Raw genomic sequence first — 16,905 nt, 5'->3', positions numbered from 1 at the left:
GTATTTCATTGTGGTTTTAATTTGCATTTTCCTGATGACTAATGTCATTGAACATCTTTTCATATGTTTGGTGGCTATTTGGAGTTTTTTTTTTGTGTGTGTGTGAAGTGCTTGTTCAAATTATATGCCTGTTTTTCTATTTGATGGTCTGTCTTGTTTTTATTAGCTTGTAGGGTTTTTTTTTCTTCTTTTTTGATGGGGGTTTATATATTCTAGATATAAGTCCTTTGTTGGATATGTATATAACATAGCTAATATTCTCTCCCAGTCCACTGTTTGCCTTCTCTTCCTTGCCCTGCCTTGCCCTGCCCTGCTCTGCCCCTCCCTGTCCCTCCTCTCCTCTCCTCTCTTTTTACCTTTCCTTCCCTTTTTCTTTTTTTCTCTTTCTTTCCTTCCTCATTTCTTTCTTTTCTTTCGTTCTTTCAGACAGATTTTGGCTTTGTAGCCCAAGCAGGAGTGCAGTGGCAACATCTCAGCTCACTGCAGTCTCCATCTCTGAGGCTCAAACCGTCTTATTTCCTCAGCCTCCCAAGTAGCTGGGATACAGGCATGCCACCATGCCCAGCTAATTTTTGTATTTGTAGTAAAGACAGAGTTTTGCCATGTTGCTCCGGCTGGTCTTGAACTCCTGAACTCCAGTGATCCACTCGCCTTGGCCTCTGAAAGTGCTAGAATTGCAGATGTGATCCACCATGCCCAGCCTTCACTCTCTTTTTGATGAACTGATTCTTACTTTTAATGTAGTAGAATTTATCCATCATTTAATTTATGGTTATTGCTGTTGCATCTTCTTAAATTTTTTTTTTTGCCAGCCGTAAGGTCATGAAGATATTCTCCATCTTCCCCCTAGAATCTTTATTTATGCCTACTTTTACAGCTACAATTCCTGTAGTTTATAAAACATGATGTGAAATGGAGATTTAAAAGTTTTCTTTTCATGTAAATTCTAATTACTCATATGAATTTTATTGAAAAGGCAATTTTCCCCATAATTGGACTGATGTGTCACCTTTGTCAAAAATCAAGAGACAGCTTCTGCACTCTCTTTTCTATTCCATAGGCCTACTGGTATATCAGGAACTAATACCATGACCCTCTTAATTGCTGTAGCTTTATAATGTATCTTAGTATCTGCTTATGTAAATCCTATAGCTTTTTCTTCTAGATTTTCCCAGTCCTGTTGGAATGTAGATTTGCTTGGGAATAACTTACTTAGACCTTTATAATATTGAGTTTTTCCAATTCATGATCATGGCATAGCTTTCCACTGAATAGATTTTTAAAATTTTTTCTCAATAAGCTTTCCACTAAATTAGATTTTAAAGATTTCTTTAATACGTATAACTTTCAGTGTAAAGTTCTTAAAAATCTTTGTCAGAATTATTACTGACTATTTTCTTGCTTTATTATACTGGCTACAACCTCCAACAGGTTAAATAGAAGTGATCATAGTGGCATATTTTCTATCTCAGGAGGAGATCTTTTCATATTTCACCATTAAATATGATGTTTGCTATATGGTTTTTCTAGGTTCTCTATATCAGGACAAAGAAAGTTTTCTTCTATAATTTTGCTAAAAGTTTAATTTTTTGTTAATACAAGTAATCGAAGCATTTAATTAAGTGCAATTTGTGCATTTGTTAATATGATCATGTGACATCCCTTTTTTGTTATGTGATGAATTATATTATTATTATTATTTTTTGGCTTATGAACAACAGAAATTTATTTTTCATAGTTCTGGAGGCTAAGAAGTTCAATTTCAAGGTGCTGGCAGATTCGGTGTCTGGTGAGGGCTTTGCCTCCTGGTTTGTAGATGCCTGTCTTTTCCCTGGTCCTCACATGGTTGCGGGGCGTGGGAGCTGTCCAGAGCCTCTTTCATAAGAGTATGTCGACAGATTTTAAAATATCAAACAAATCTTGGAATTCATTTCTGGAATCAAGCCAACTTGGTTGTGATATATTGTTATTTTTATATACTGTTGGATTTGATATGTAAATGTCTGATGAGTACTTAAGCATCTGTCAATGCCCTACAGCCAAAGAAACACATTTGAAGTTGAGCAAGTGGATTTATTGCTCATTGCAAAGAATAAGGCTGTATACAACAGGAACCATGGGGGTATCTCAGTCAGAGAGAATTAGGAAGGATTTAGTATAGGATTTGGTATTTTCAGGGAGGGTTTAAGGAAGTACAGCTTTGCTCCAATCATGCTGTCAGGAAGCAGGGACAATTCTATAGTTGAGTGTCTTAAGAAATCTTATCTATGAGGCTGTAAGAATGCATTGAGGCGAAAGGTGTAATCAGCAAAGAGGCAACAGTCGCTTATAACAGCCAGGATGAGAGGATGTCCAGTCATTTTTATGGATTGAACAATGGTCCTGATTTTGTCTGTGTTAAGACATGATTATGAACGGTCTTAGTTTGTCTTGATCCATCATGGCTACAGAGCACCCTTACCTGCTGTTGGTGTTCTATGAAATGGTTTATGTTGAACAGGAGGACATCAAGGCCTGCCTGTGGGGGCCAGGCCAGCTCCCAGCAGCATCAAGTCCTGGCTGCTAGTGCCAGCCGCTTCCTGGTATCAAGGACTGCTTTTCTTTTCGTGCCTCTATGTTTATTTATTTATTTATTTATTTATTTATTTATTTTTGAGACAGAGTTTCACTCTTGTTGCCCAGGCTGGAGTGCAATGGTGTGATCTCTGCTCACCGCAAACTCTGCCTCCTGGGTTCAAGGAATTCTCCTGTCTCAGCCTCCTAAGTAGCTGGGATTACAGGCATGTACCACCATGCCTGGCTAATTTTGTATTTTTAGTAGAGACAGGGTTTCTCCATGTAGGTCAGGCTGGTCTTGAACTTCTGACCTCAGGCAATCTGCCCGCCTCGGCCTCCCAAAGTGCTGGGATTACAGGCATGAGCCACTGAGCCCGGCCTCTCTTCCTTGCATCTATGTTTATGAGAGAGATTGGTGTGTAGTATTTCTTTTTTTATACTGTTCTTTTCAGATTTTGATACCGAATTCATGCTGTCCTCATAAAATGAGCTAGAAAGTATAGCTTCCTTTTCTATTCTGTAGAAAAGTTTGTATAGCATCAGCATCAGTTATGCTTTAAACCAGGGGTTCCCGACCCCCAGGCCATGAACTGGTACTGGTCCGTGGCCTGTTAGGAACGGGGCTGCACAGCAGGAGGAAAATGGCAGGTGAGCGAGCATTACTGCCTGACCTCCTCCTCCTGTCAGATCAGCAGCGGCATTAAATTCTTATAGGAGCGTAAACTGTTATTGTGAACTGGGTATGTGAGGAATCTGGGTTGGGAGCTCCCTATGAGAATCTAATGCCTGAGGATCTGACGTGGAACAGTTTTATCCCAAAACCATCCCACACACCTGTCAGCGGAAAAATTGTCTTCCATGAAACCAGTCCCTGGTGCCAAAAATGTTGGGCACCACTGCTTTAAGTGGGAGAAAATCCTCCTGACAAAGTTGTTTGAGCCTTGACACAGACTCTCTCCTTGATTGGAATTTAATTAGGCTCCTCTGAGTCCTGAGAAGCTTGGTGTGCTTTTCACGTAGAATCCCTTTTGATGAGACTTTGACCTTGGTCCCTGTCCTTGTGGGGCCTGCATAGTCCAGTTTTGCAGCAAGAATTCTGCTAATTCCATTCAGAGAGAATCCCCAACCCTTGATATCTGATCCCTCTTAATATCAGATCAAATTGCTCATCTCCTACCCTCAATATCTTATCACCCTGGCCAGCCTTCAGCCAGAATCCTGCCATGTTGGTGTAGCAAGAGCCCCTGCCCTCAGTCCCTGATGTCTTCCTCAGGAATTTTCCATATCCTGACCTTTCACGGTGCTCACTTCTGTTCTTCTTATGTCTTTTCTTGCCTCTTTTGATTTAATTAAATATTTTTAAGATTATTTTATTTTCCCCTCTATTTAATTTTTTTAAAATAAAGATATCCCTCTGCTATTCTTTTGTAAATTATCCTAGCGATTAAAACAATCTCTTTTGATTTAATCAGGTTTAATATAAATGAGTTCTTCACTGCTTCTCAAAGGACTTTAACTCCATGTATCCCCTGTGTTTTTTTACTTCTGTCCTGCTGTTTAATCCTATACATATTTAAATCTGCATAAGATATTATTATTGTTTTATACAATTAATATTCATTTACATTCAAATAAATTTACATTGCTCATTATTTCTATATGTATTTGTGTGACAATCTTCTGTCTGACTCATTGGAGAAAACCATTGCTGCATGTTGGATCCATCACTGGTGTCCTCCTTCCCTTTGGTATTTTGGCCTTTCAAGGCCACTTCTGCAGCTGCAGATCCCATTTTGTCTTCCCACTCCTGTAAAATTGCTTGACGCTCTGCTGGCTTCTCTGGCTCTTAGTATCTGCCCCCTGCCCAGTTTCTTAGTCCCTAGCCCAGTACCAAGAATTGACACGTGGTCTGAAGGTGAAATTGGAATGTGGAGAGCCGGGCTCACTTCTGGAAGCTTCCTATCTTTTGCGGGTCTGGTGCCCAAACTCTTTCTGGTTGTCTTGGCAGTTCCTCCATGCCTTTAAAGAATTTATTATTTTTTTAAAGGTGCATTCTCACTTTGTCACCCAAGCTGGAGTGCAGTGGCGCAATCTCAGTTCACTGCAACCTCCGCCTCCCAGGTTCAAGCGATTCTCCTGCCTCAGCTTCCCAAGTAGCTGGAATTACAGATGAACGTCACCATGCCCAGCTAATTGTATTTTTAGTAGAGATGGGGTTTCACCATGTTGGTCAGGCTGATCTCAATTTCCTGACCTCAGGTGATCTGCCCACTTTGGCCTCCCAAAATGCTGGGATTTATAGGCTTGAGCCACCGCACTCAGGTTAAACAAATTTAAAAAATATAATTTATCTATATAATTTATCTGTTCTTTAGGTTTTCCTTTAGTTTTCTTTAAACTACTCTATAATAGCCAGAACAAAAAGTCCTGTAATTATATATTTTGTACATATATTCTCCAGCATATGAGAAACCTTTGATTGTTTAATAAACCAATTAGCATGTGTTGCTTAAGGGGTCTATGGAGAGAAGTAATGACGAGACTGCCTTGTCTCCCACTGCTAACTCCAGGCCCCTTTTCTCCCGAGTCATCTTATGGTATGGAGAGAGAGCACCTCCCTCATCTCCCACCACTGCTGTGGTTCCAGAGTGACACGAATCATGCAGGGTGACTGCCTGAGTGTGCTGTTTCTGAACCTGTGAGGGCCCTCCAGCCTTAAAATACCTTATATCCTCCCCATCACAGCTGGTCACAGATGCGTCTCTGCACTATAAGGGAACTCAGGAGAAAGAGGGCCTGGAGTTGGTAATGTGTTTGCTGGAACAAGGCAATCTCCCCCTTACTTCCTTAGCAGAGTTTAAACTTTCCAGAACTCTGACAGCCCAGGGCAACACACAGACTTTGGTGAATAACAGATAGGAGATTCTTCCATAAGAGGAGGAATGGGAAACCAGGAAGACGTGCTATGACACAGGGAAAGATGTGGAAAAGAGAAAGACAGTGTGCCAACATCAGCAGTGTCCTGGGGACAGAGGCAGGTGGTCCTTCTACTGTCACAATAACCAGTAGGATCAGGTGGCTTTGTCGCCCTGTATTTCCTTTGTGGCCCCACAGTCCCACAGTCGATATTCCTCTGCCACTGTCTCCCCAGGCTGCAGGAGTGAACCTCGTTTCACCCTCCTCCGATCTTTGGGGTTTTCTCTTACTGATCATTTGTCAGGAACACAGTTCTTTTGACAAATCGACTGCTGCTGAAGTGTGGTGTGCTTTTCATGTACTGTAAACTCTTCCCTCATGTGTTGTCTGTGTATGGTGTTCTATAAATACATTAATTGGTACCACTTTTAATTTAACTGTCACTGCTGTCTCTTTTCTTGACAAGCTTATATTAAACTCTCTTATGATGGAACAAAATAAAACCACCCAGTTACAGGGGCCTATTTTGGCTAAAGTGGAATGTAACAGGAAGCAAAGTTGCACTTATGGTGGAGAAAGGACTCTGAAGACTCATCAGTGATAGTTTGTGTAAAAAATTTAGAGTAAAAATTCCTTCTTAGATGTGGGGGATAAATCCTCCAGGAAACTACTGAAATAAGGAAGGTAAGGTGGAATTATCAGAACAGCTGCAATTTAGGAAATGGGCTGAAACCAATTTCAACTTCATTTTGGCATTCATTAAATCATACTTATTTTAGATGACTTTGGTTTTGGAGGAGTTTCAGAAAGCATATTCCTTATATGTTCCTTTCTGCCTTGAAAGGCTGCAGCCAACTCACAACAATGGAAACCCAACTGGTGCAAATGCTCATTTCAAATGTCTTTTACATTAGGTAGAAATTGTAACAAACTAGTCGTACAATAGAGTGTATTTTTACTAATTCCCATCTAGATGGCATTTAAGGATATAGTAGCAAATAATCTTAAATGTCTGCTACTTTGTGTTCTAAAGTTTTTAAAAACCTATGTTTTGAGATTTGGCAGTTGACTAAAATTTAGGGTATAATGAGGTCCTTTATTTCTACATAAATTTAGGTTGATTTCATCCAAACCCAGCAGACTGGCGTATCAGTCAAGATTCTGCCAGGGAAACAGAATCAGTGATTGTGGGGTCTGGCAAGTCTGACATCCCTAAGCAGGCTGTCAGGAAGAGCCATCTGGAATCTGTCAGGCCAGAGCTGACGCTGCTGGCTACAAGTGGAATTTTCCTTCCTCTGAGGAACCTTAGTTTTGCCCTTAATGCCTTCATCAGATTGGATGATGCTCACCCAGATTATTGAAGATAATCTCCTTTCTTTAAAGTCAACTGACTGTAGATGCTAAACACAGCCACAAAATACCTTGGCAGCAATACCTTGGTTAGTATTTGATCAAGTACTGGGTACTGTAGCCTTTCCATATTGACCTATTAGACTAACCATTACCACTGGTGGTGAAAACTCCCCTCCGGTTTGAACAGAATCATCTGGAGGTGCTGCTCAGTGTGCTCACTGTAAACGGCATCAGTCCTGAAGGCCTGGGCTGCATGGTCTGGCCTCCAGCTTCTAAATGGAGTCCTTCTTGTGGAGTGAGAGAAAGCCCAGGTCAGGCTGTCCATGTTCTCTTGGTGCCTAATGCTTGACAGCGACATGAGCTCATGGTACTAGACTCTAGGACAGAACTTTCCTATTTTTTTGAAGGCAGCACAGAAAGAATATCTGCAGCAATCAACTAACTTCATTCTTTGCCTTTGTTCTGGAGACTGTCGTGTGGGGAATGGCCTTTGAGAATTTGCAGTCTGTGTTCAGTTCTGAAGAAAGCTTATTTTAAAAGTAAATTAAAATGAATACAATTTCTATAAGTATGGATTCTTTACTTACAAGTATGTTTCCTTTTAGAACACAGAGAATGTGAAAAAGAATATGGTCACAAAACTGTAAAATATGCATTTGGCCAACCAATATTTATTTTATTTCTTATTAATTATTTTAGAGAGGGTGTCTCATACTGTCACCTAGGGTGGAGTGCAGTGGCATGATGATAACTCACTGCAACCTCAGACTCTGGGCTAAAGTGATCCTCTTGTCTTGGCCTCCCAAGTAGCTAGAACTGCAGGTGTGTGCCGCCACTCCTGGCTAATTTTTTGTTGTTGTTGCTTTGTAAAGATGGGGGTCTCACTATGTTTCCTAGGCTGGTCTTGAACTCAGCCTCAAGTGATCCTCCCACCTTGGCTTCCTAAAGTCCTGGGATCACAGGCATGAGCCACCGTGTCTGGCCCCAATATTTATTTTATATAAAGTTTCACTGTTGCTTCATATTTTTTTAATAGCTGAAATAATTTTAAATATGATTCAATGTAACTTCTTTAGTTTGTTTAGTTATTTTATAAGTATACACTAGAATGTACAAAATGAATGCAATGAGAATGAATGTAATATAGTCAGTAAGGAAGGAAATAAATTTGAAATTAAGCTTAGATATTATTCCTTGGTCACTTGGACTCAATAAAAGTGAAATATGAAAAAGAAAACATTTTTATCTAATTTATTTGTTAAATGTAGTTTGGATTAGATAAATTCTTCCTCTTCCATGAAAAGCCATTTTGAACGTCTCTTCTGGTGTGTAAGCTCCATTTTATCAAATGTAAATTTAAAATACAAGTTCTGTTGTTATCAAAGGTTCAGCACCCAGTAAGATGCTTTGATATCCCCTGACAATGACAGATATTCCTTGAAAAACCTTTGGCTTGTTTTTATGTCTCCAAACTCTATCATTGTACATGAAGAGGAAAGGGAAAAGGGAAGTTGAAATATTTTGATCTTTGTTTTCACAATAAAATTACCTTGAGTTCTAAGAAGCACAAAGCAACTTTGCAATATTATTGCCTGAATAAAAAGCAGCATTGTCCATATTTTGTGCAAATGTCAAGTGAGTCCAGGTATTCACAGTGCATATCCACTGAGCTGACCAGAGCAGGACCCATAAGGAGCAGCAAGGGCGTCATGCTGGTCGACCACAGCAACCTTTAAACTTGTGGTGGTAAAACTCAGGGTTTGGGATCTGCTTCATGGAAAGGAAAATTTTTAAACTAGCTTCTTTCATCTTGATTGAGGATGAAAACATAAACGGGAGTGTTTGTGCTTGAACCTCTTGAAACCAGTTTCTTGGAAAGTAATACTTAAGTGTTTTCTTAAAACATCATTTGAAATTGAAAATGTAAACCGTAGGGCTCATTAGTTTGTCCATGGGTGGTCTTCAGAGACTGGACCAAGGCTGGGTGTTTAGGTGTTGGCCTGTGTGAGCTGAACGAGGTATGGGCAGGCCTAGACACATTGTTTCTGGGAAAACTTGAAAACAAGTCCCATGATTTGTCTGCTTTCACCTCCCTTCAACTCTAGAGCATTTGGCACCAGTGCTAGTGTGTTTTGCTTTGTTATACAGGAATACCTGAGGCTGGGTAATTCATAAAGAAAAGAGGTTTATTTTGGTTCATGGTTCTGCAGGCTTTATAAGAAGCCTAATGCTGGCATCTGCTTCTGGTGACGGCCTTAGGAAGTTTACAATCAAGGTAGAAAGTGAAGGGGGTGCAGGTATGTCACATCATGAGAGATGCCAGGCTTTTTTAAACAACCAGTTCTTGCATGAACTAACGGAGTGAGAATTCACTCATTACCATGGGAAGGGCACCAAGCCATTCATTCACCCTCATGACCCAAACATCTCTCACCAGGCTTTATCTCACATTTCAATATGAGATTTGGAGGGGACAGACATCCAAACCCTTTTAGCTACACAGTGTCCCAGCGATGCCACACTGCACAGATTCACAGCTGGAGAAGCCCCTGCTCAGCATGGATGGGCTCATCCTCACTCTGAACACTACACAATTAGTATTTTGCTGACATGCCCAGCCAATGTGAGAAGCTCTTTATTTATGGGTGAAAAACTGGCAATCACTGCGGATTAGGTGGAGAAGTCTCATTTCTATTATCAATTTCATTTCTTTTCATTCCTTTTCTTTTTTTTTGAGGCAGAGTCTCACCCTGTCACCCAGGCTGGAGTACAGTGGCACAATCTCGGCTCACTACAACCTCTGCCTCCTGGGTTCAAGCAACTCTCTTGCCTCAGCCTCCCAGGTGGCTGGGGTTACAGACATGTGCCACCACACCCTGCTAACTTTTGTATTTTAGTAGAGACAGAATTCCACCACACTGGCCAGGCTGGTCTTGAACTCCTGACCTCATGATCTGCCTGTCTCGGCCTCCCAAAGTGCTGGGATTATAGACATGAGCTGCTGTGCCCAGCCCTAATTTCTACTATCAAATTAGAATCAACCTTTTTGATTATGAAAGATTCATTTTACATTTTGATTTAGAACACAACTGCAGTTGTGTGTGTGAGCACATGCTTGCACGTCAAACTTAAATAAAAGTTTCATAGACTGTTCTCTCCTGCTTACCTGTGGTTTGCTCTGGTATTTCTTAACCTATCCGATTCGATCCATCCCATCCTACCCTATCCTATCTGTCCTCTCCTATGCAATCCATCCTCTCCTCCTCTCTCTTCCTCCCCTCTCCTCCTCTTCCCTCTCCTCCTGTCTCCCATCCCCTCCCCTCCCCACCCCTCCTCTCCTCATTCTATCCTCTCCCATCTTATGTCATCCCATCTCATCCCACCCTATCCTATTCTATCTGTATCCAAAGTGCTAGTCATGACTCATTACATTTATATTACGACACTTTAATATCTGGTGGATCTACTTCCAGAAAATAAAACCAACAATGGTGCAGCCTCATGAGCACTGGCAGAAAAAGATGCTCTTCTGTATGAAACAATCTGGTGCCCACAGATATACTGATTTCTGACAACATGCCTAGCCCTTTTCCTCCCAAGTGAGAAGGATAAAGAGAAGAGGTAAGGTATATTCCTTCTGCATGATACATACATACACAGGGATGTGTGTGTATGTGGATACTTACCATGAATAGTCCCCAAACTTGACTTTACTTTCCCTGAAGTGGAATAGGAAAGAAAGGATCAATATCAGTTGAATTTATATAGTGCATAGGTTGGTGCTGGGGATAGAAACTCTTTTTTTCAATTCTCACATTTCATCAAAGCTAGTAGTAAACAGAAGTTATTATCAGAGAAGACCTCAAGTAAACTAATTGGTGTTGTGAATTAATGTCTTGATATGGCATTAATTTTCTTTCCCTGTCAATTCTGGGAGACATTCTAAAAGCCCTTAGAAAGGCAATTAATTGCTGAGCTTTTCCTGTGATGTTAATAGTACTCCCTTGGGCCTTCAAAAGCAACTTTCAAAGGAGAATGCGATTTGGTGCATAGTTCTGTTTATTTTTGGTATTCCAGAGTTTGGACTTCTTTATTAAAGGCTGTCAGCCTAAGGCTTTGACCACAAAGATTGAGCACCATGTTTTTAAGAAAAAGAAAATCTGAACTGGGGTTAATGAAAGTTAAAAATCTTTGAGACTCCTTGTAGGTCCCTTGTACAGACACTTGTTTTGCAACTGTCTCTGGTGTGGGTGCGCCAGGTCTTTGCAGACCAGCTCGACCAAAGGAAAATCAAAATAAACATTACCAATGGTAGCTGTCATAACTGGCAGCCTTTTTTTTTTTTCCCTGCCAGACAAATGTCTTTTTTTCCCCCTCCATTAAAATTTTGTCTGTATTTGACATTTGAATCACCCTAGAATGTGGAATATTGTTTTTGTCGAAGTTGCTGGACAAGCGTCTCCTACCTACTTTGTTTGGAAAAAGCTCCAAACATCCCCTTCTCATTTGCCCCTGGCCCGGGAACACTGCCCTTCCTGGCCTCCCTGGCTCAGGCATTGGAGCCCACATGGTCACCAGCAAATTCAGTCCCTGCTCCAGGGCACCTGAATAGACAGGAGTTACACACATGCTCCTAATAGCCCTGGGACACGGGCTAGGTGAACTGTTAACCTGCAGTGGGCCTGCCTAGCCTTCAAAGGTCAGATGACGTGAAATATTCCTCAGGGCCTGAAGATATTAGTCACACTGTAAATGAAAATACAAAGAATCTTGGAGGAGGCAGTGGGTGAAGTATCAGAAGCAGACATGTCAGAACAGAGGTATCCTGTCATCCCTGCTTTGCCTCATAAACAGGCGGGCACGGAGGCTGGGACATAATTCCTAGGCTGCTCCTCTGACTTCCTATCTCAAAATACTTAACATCAATTTCTGGGTTTCCCAAAAGTTGGCTCCAACAGTTATCTCCCCTTTTCCATAGATCCAATCTCTTCAAATACTGGCCCTTTTCTTCGTACCATGCAAACATATTAAAAACCGCTCCCATTTTGGAGGAAGGCCAGCGAGGCGTGGTGTGGGTGGGCAGGTGTCCAGGGTGCTGCCGGAGAATCTCTGTGGGAGGTGTTTGACTGTCAGTTCACATTAACTTGAGTGGAAACTAAAAGGGCCCTGCCCTCCCCTCCCCTCCTCAGGCCTGCCTGGCAGGTGCAATGACGGAAGCCCCTGGGACGCCGGAAGCGCCGCTGCCGGACTCTACGGCGGCCGTGACGGCGGCGGAAGTCTGCTCGGCCCCGCGGCCTTGTCTCTGGGTCGGGCCTTCTGCAGCTCCCAGTCCCTCCAGCCCCGGGCGTGGGGCCTCAGCCGGAGCTGGCGGCTGACGGCGTCTGTGGCAGGAAGGACTGAGGCTGCAAGGACCCGCAGGAGGCGCTGCCCAACTCCCGGCGGGACTGACGCGGCCCACACCCAGCTGGGCAAGCTGCCCAGGAAGCCCCCCTACCAGAGGGGGCGGACCCTGGCCCAGCCCTTCAGCTCCGGGCATTGGGATGGACTCTTGCGTCGTTCCCCGGAGGCATGAGGGCCTGTCACTGGTGCAGACCGCAGACTTCTTCTACGCCTTGGTGGAGGATTCCTACATGATGGGGTGCACAGCTTGTGCCAACGTGCTAAGTGACCTCTGGGCCATGGTCATTACCGAGTGTGACAACATGTTGATGTTACTCAGCCTCAGCCAGAGTATGAGTGAGGAGGAACGGGAAAAAATAATGCCACTCATGATCAAAGGCTTTCGGGACAGCTACTGAGGAGGGAGGAACTGCAGTGACAGGTGGACAAACGGTCGTCACCTCTTGGCTTATTGGTGGGGTTGCCACTGTGGCAACTTAATGCCTAATAACGCCACTGTTGGGGATGTGCTGGCATAAAACCCTTAGGAACCCAAGTTGCTGTCAATGCACACCAATGGCTGGATAATCCTGAAAGAGGGAAGCAGGTGAAGATGGTGGTCTCCAGAGAAGAGGTAGAGCTGGCCTATCAGGAAGCCATGTTTAATATGCCTACCCTCATCCGAACTGCTGCTGGATTAATGCACAAAATCAATGCCCATGCAGCCATAGATATCACAGGCTTTGGTATTCAGGACACTCTCAGAACCTTGAGAAGCAACAAAGAAATGATGTGTCCTTTGTCACTCATAATCTGCCAGTCATTGCCAAGATGGCTGCCATCAGCAAGGCCAGCGGGCAGTTTAGGCTTCTTCAAGGAACCTCAGCTGAAACCTCAGGAGGATTACTGATTTGTCTTCCAAGAGAATAGGTGGATCACTTTTGTTCTGAAATCAGATCTTCCAAGTACAGAGAGGGTCACCAGGGATGGATCGTTGGCATTGTGGAAAAGGGAAACCAGACAGCCTGGGTCATTGACAAGCCTGGAGTTATCGAGGTCCTAACTCATGGGGCCACTGCCGCTGCTCTTCTCCTGCACATTCCATTCGTCCTCAGAGCCTAGCTCATGAAATGAAATGGTAGAAGTTGTTTAGAGCTTAGGGCCTTTGTAAACAATCATGGACAATTCTCAAAAGTTGATTTGAGAAATTTCCAAAGAAGGCTACCTGCATATGGTTGCAATTGCCCTTTCTAGGTGATCTAAATTAGCCCATCAAAAGCTGCCTGTGTGTGCATTCCAAGGCCAGAAGTAACTTTTTGAACTTTGTGGGGACATCTGTAGACATGGGTAGAAGAGGAGCAGAAAAACTTGTTTCCTCTTTCCGAAGTAAGATGAGGCTATTCCAGTTTGAGGGACTTTTTTTTTGCATTGGGTTGATTAATTTCTGCACAGGGAGTGAGATTATTTACTGAAATTGCATATACACACAAAAAGTAAATTGCACAATGTAAAACATTTAGATCTGAAGCAAATGATTTTGCGCCAGTACTATTGATAAATCTAAATTGTTATGAGAGATCTTATAAGGCAATGTCAAATTCTTTACAAGATTTTTCTGAAGTACTGGTTCTTTCCTGCTCTGGACATGAATTGACAACTTGTTAAAAACTGGGAAGGGAGGACCTGCAACCATCTGACTTGGCCTATGTTAATTATGTCTCTCCCTCTACGGCCCATCAAGCACTGGAAGAGGCAGAGAGAGCCCTAGAGCCCAGGCCTTAGTGGTCATTAAGATGTTAAATCTTGTGCTGAGAATTTCTGGTGATTTAATCAATAAAGAGTAATTTCTAGCTAAAAAACCAAAATTTCTTCCATTTTGGAACACAAAACCCTCCTTTAATTATCTTCCTTTTTCTCCCAACATTTGCTTATCTTTCTTCTTCTAGATCTGTCTGTCTTAACCTTTGGTGTGCATCAGAATCACCTACGGAACTTGTTAAAGCACACATTCCTGGGCCTCATCTCCAGAGTTTCTGATTTGACAGATTTGAGGTAGGGTCCAAGAATGTGCATTTATAACAAGTTTCCAGGTGATGCTGATGGTTGGGGACACATTTTGAGAATCACCACTCTAAAGAGCACCCTCCGCATTCATCGGCTTTGCTGCTTGTTCTTTTTCCATTCACTACCCAACCTGCTGTCACCTGTCCGCTGCCCCACACCACAGATCCCCAAAGGTCAAATCCAGTGGAGCTTTGCATCCCATCTTACCCAAGCCATCTGCGACATTGGTCTCCCGGCCACATCGCTCTCCTTCCTTTGGCTTCCCTGACATCACTTCCTCCCAATTGTCTCCTTCCTTTCTGGCTGCTCTTTTTGCATTGCCTTTTCAGGAGCCTCTTCTCCTGCCCCTGATGTGATTCAGTCTTCTTCTAGGTGCTTCTTTTGTCCTTTGCACTTTTCACTCTGTATTCTTCCTGGGTGCCTCACTGATGCCACTGCTTTGATTGGCATACCAGTAACTCTCAGATCAACTTCTCTACCGCAGCCTCTCTTGTAGCTCTTTATCTGCATATCCAGACTCATAAAGTTAGACATGTCCCCAGGAGGGCTTATTATATTTGCTCCCAAACAGTCCACTTGTTTGACTTATCTTCAGGAAGGGCAACTATCTTATCCCAAGCCAGAAATCTGTGTGTCGTTCTTACTTTTTTCTCCCTCACTTTTATTCCTGACATTCAATTCATCATCAAGCTCTCTCTCAAATTGCCCTCCTTTCATTTTGCATTGCTAATGCTTCAGTTTCCTACTGTTTGCTGATATGAGTGAGATAATCTCCTAACTGTTAACTTTGCAGACTGGGACAGGATGCGGTCATTCCTGGGTTTAGCTTTCTGGTGTTTCTAGACACTTTTTAAATACTGGGAATATGTAGGGGTCCCTCAAATCAGGTAACATTTTGCTATTCCATAAATTCTGGTTTTGCCATTTGATGCTCTATCATTTTATACAGCAAGACATTTTATTTTATTTTATTATTATTTTTTTTGAGACATGGTCTCATTCTGTCACTCAGGCTAAAGTGCAGTGGTGCCATCACAGCTCACTGTAGTCTGAATCTCTGGGGCTCAAGTGAGCCTTCTACCTCAGCCTCTAGAGTAGCTGAGACTACAGGCACACACCACTACACCCAGTTATTATTTTTTTTTTTTTGAAAAATTGTTTTGCAGAGATAGAGGTCTCTCTCTGTTGCCCAGACAGGTTAGAGCTCCTGGGCTCGGGTAATCCTCCCACCTCGACCTCCCAAATTGCTCTGATTACAGGTGTGAGCCACCGTGCCTGGCCAAGAAGAATTTTACTACTAATAAAAGTAAAGCAGGAAGTATGCATACTTAATTACATTTTAGATGAAGAAGCTGAAGCTTGGAGAAACTAACAGAGTTAGAAAAAAGTGGAGCCAAAGATACAAACAAGGTCTGTAAAAAGCAAGTTGTGGAAAATGAAAAATGTCCAACTCCTCCTAGGTAGAATAACAGAGTATAGTTCCATTATTTCATTGAAGTACAATAAGTTTTAATAAATGCAGACATTTCTATAATAAAGCACATTCCTATAGTAAAGTGAAAAATGTACTAAATCCAAATATGACCTGGTAACCCATTTCTATATGCAATTCTGTTCTCTCTTTTTCTGTGTATGTGTGTATATATATGTGTGTTTATATGTAGTTGTATGAAAAATTTAAAACTTTTTATTTGGAAATAATTGTAGATTCTCAGGAACCTGCAAAGACAGTACAGAGAAGCCCTGGGTCCTCTTTATCCAATGGTTACATCTTATATAACTATACTACGCTATCAAAGCCAGCAAACTGACATTGGTATTTTGTCACAGGTGTAGATTTATGTGACCACCACCATAACCAGGATATAGCACTACGTCATCACCACAAAGATCTTCCTCATGCTACCTCTTTATAATAATTTCCTCTTCCCTTTACTATTCCTAGTCCCCAGCTACCACTAATCTGTTCTCCATCTCTACTATGTCTCATTTTGAGAATGTTGTATAAATGGAATTATATGGTATGTGACCTCTTGAGACCGACTTTTTTTTTTCCTCTCCATAATGTCCTTGCATATAGTTGGGTAATGTTTTAAAAATCCTCTTGGCTACTATCTGTCTTTTAGTTGTCTCTCACTGATTTCAAGAATTATTTATTTACCTTTAGTATGTCTGTATGTATATGTATGTATTGATTTTTTTTTTTTGAGACGGAGTCTTGCTCTGTTGCCCAGACTGGAATGCAGTGGCGTGATCTAGGCTCACTGCAATCTCTGCCTCTCAGGTTCAAGGCATTCTTCTACCTCAACCTTCCGAGTAGCTGGGGACTACAATCATTTGCCACCACCCTGCAAATTTTTGTATTTTTTTGGTGGAGACGGAGTTTAACCATGTTGCCCAGGCTGGTCTTGAACTCCTGACCTCCAGTAATCCACTCACCTTGGCCTCCCAGAGTGCTGGGATTACAGGCATGAACCACTGTGCCTGGCCATCTTTAGTTTTTAGAAGATTAACTAATATGTGTTTTGACATGGATTTCTTTAGGTTTATTCTGTCTAGAATTGACATAGCTTCATCATTCTGTAAGTTGTGTCTTTTACGAAATTTGGGAAGTTGTATCTTTAACCAAACTTTAAG

General features: G+C 42.1%; 1 pseudogene; it reads left to right on the top strand.

Moving 5' to 3' along the window:
• The first annotated feature begins 12,365 nt into the window (after positions 1-12,365).
• On the top strand, positions 12,366-15,069 carry LOC116552177 (annotated as a pseudogene).
• The last annotated feature ends 1,836 nt before the right edge of the window (positions 15,070-16,905 follow it).

This window comes from Sapajus apella, unplaced genomic scaffold (genome assembly GCF_009761245.1).
Source record: "Sapajus apella isolate SASKATOON/1434 unplaced genomic scaffold, GSC_monkey_1.0 scaffold11, whole genome shotgun sequence".
NCBI lineage: Eukaryota > Metazoa > Chordata > Mammalia > Primates > Cebidae > Sapajus > Sapajus apella.
Note: the sequence above shows the minus strand (reverse complement) of the source record. Positions and strands in the feature narration are given on the sequence as shown.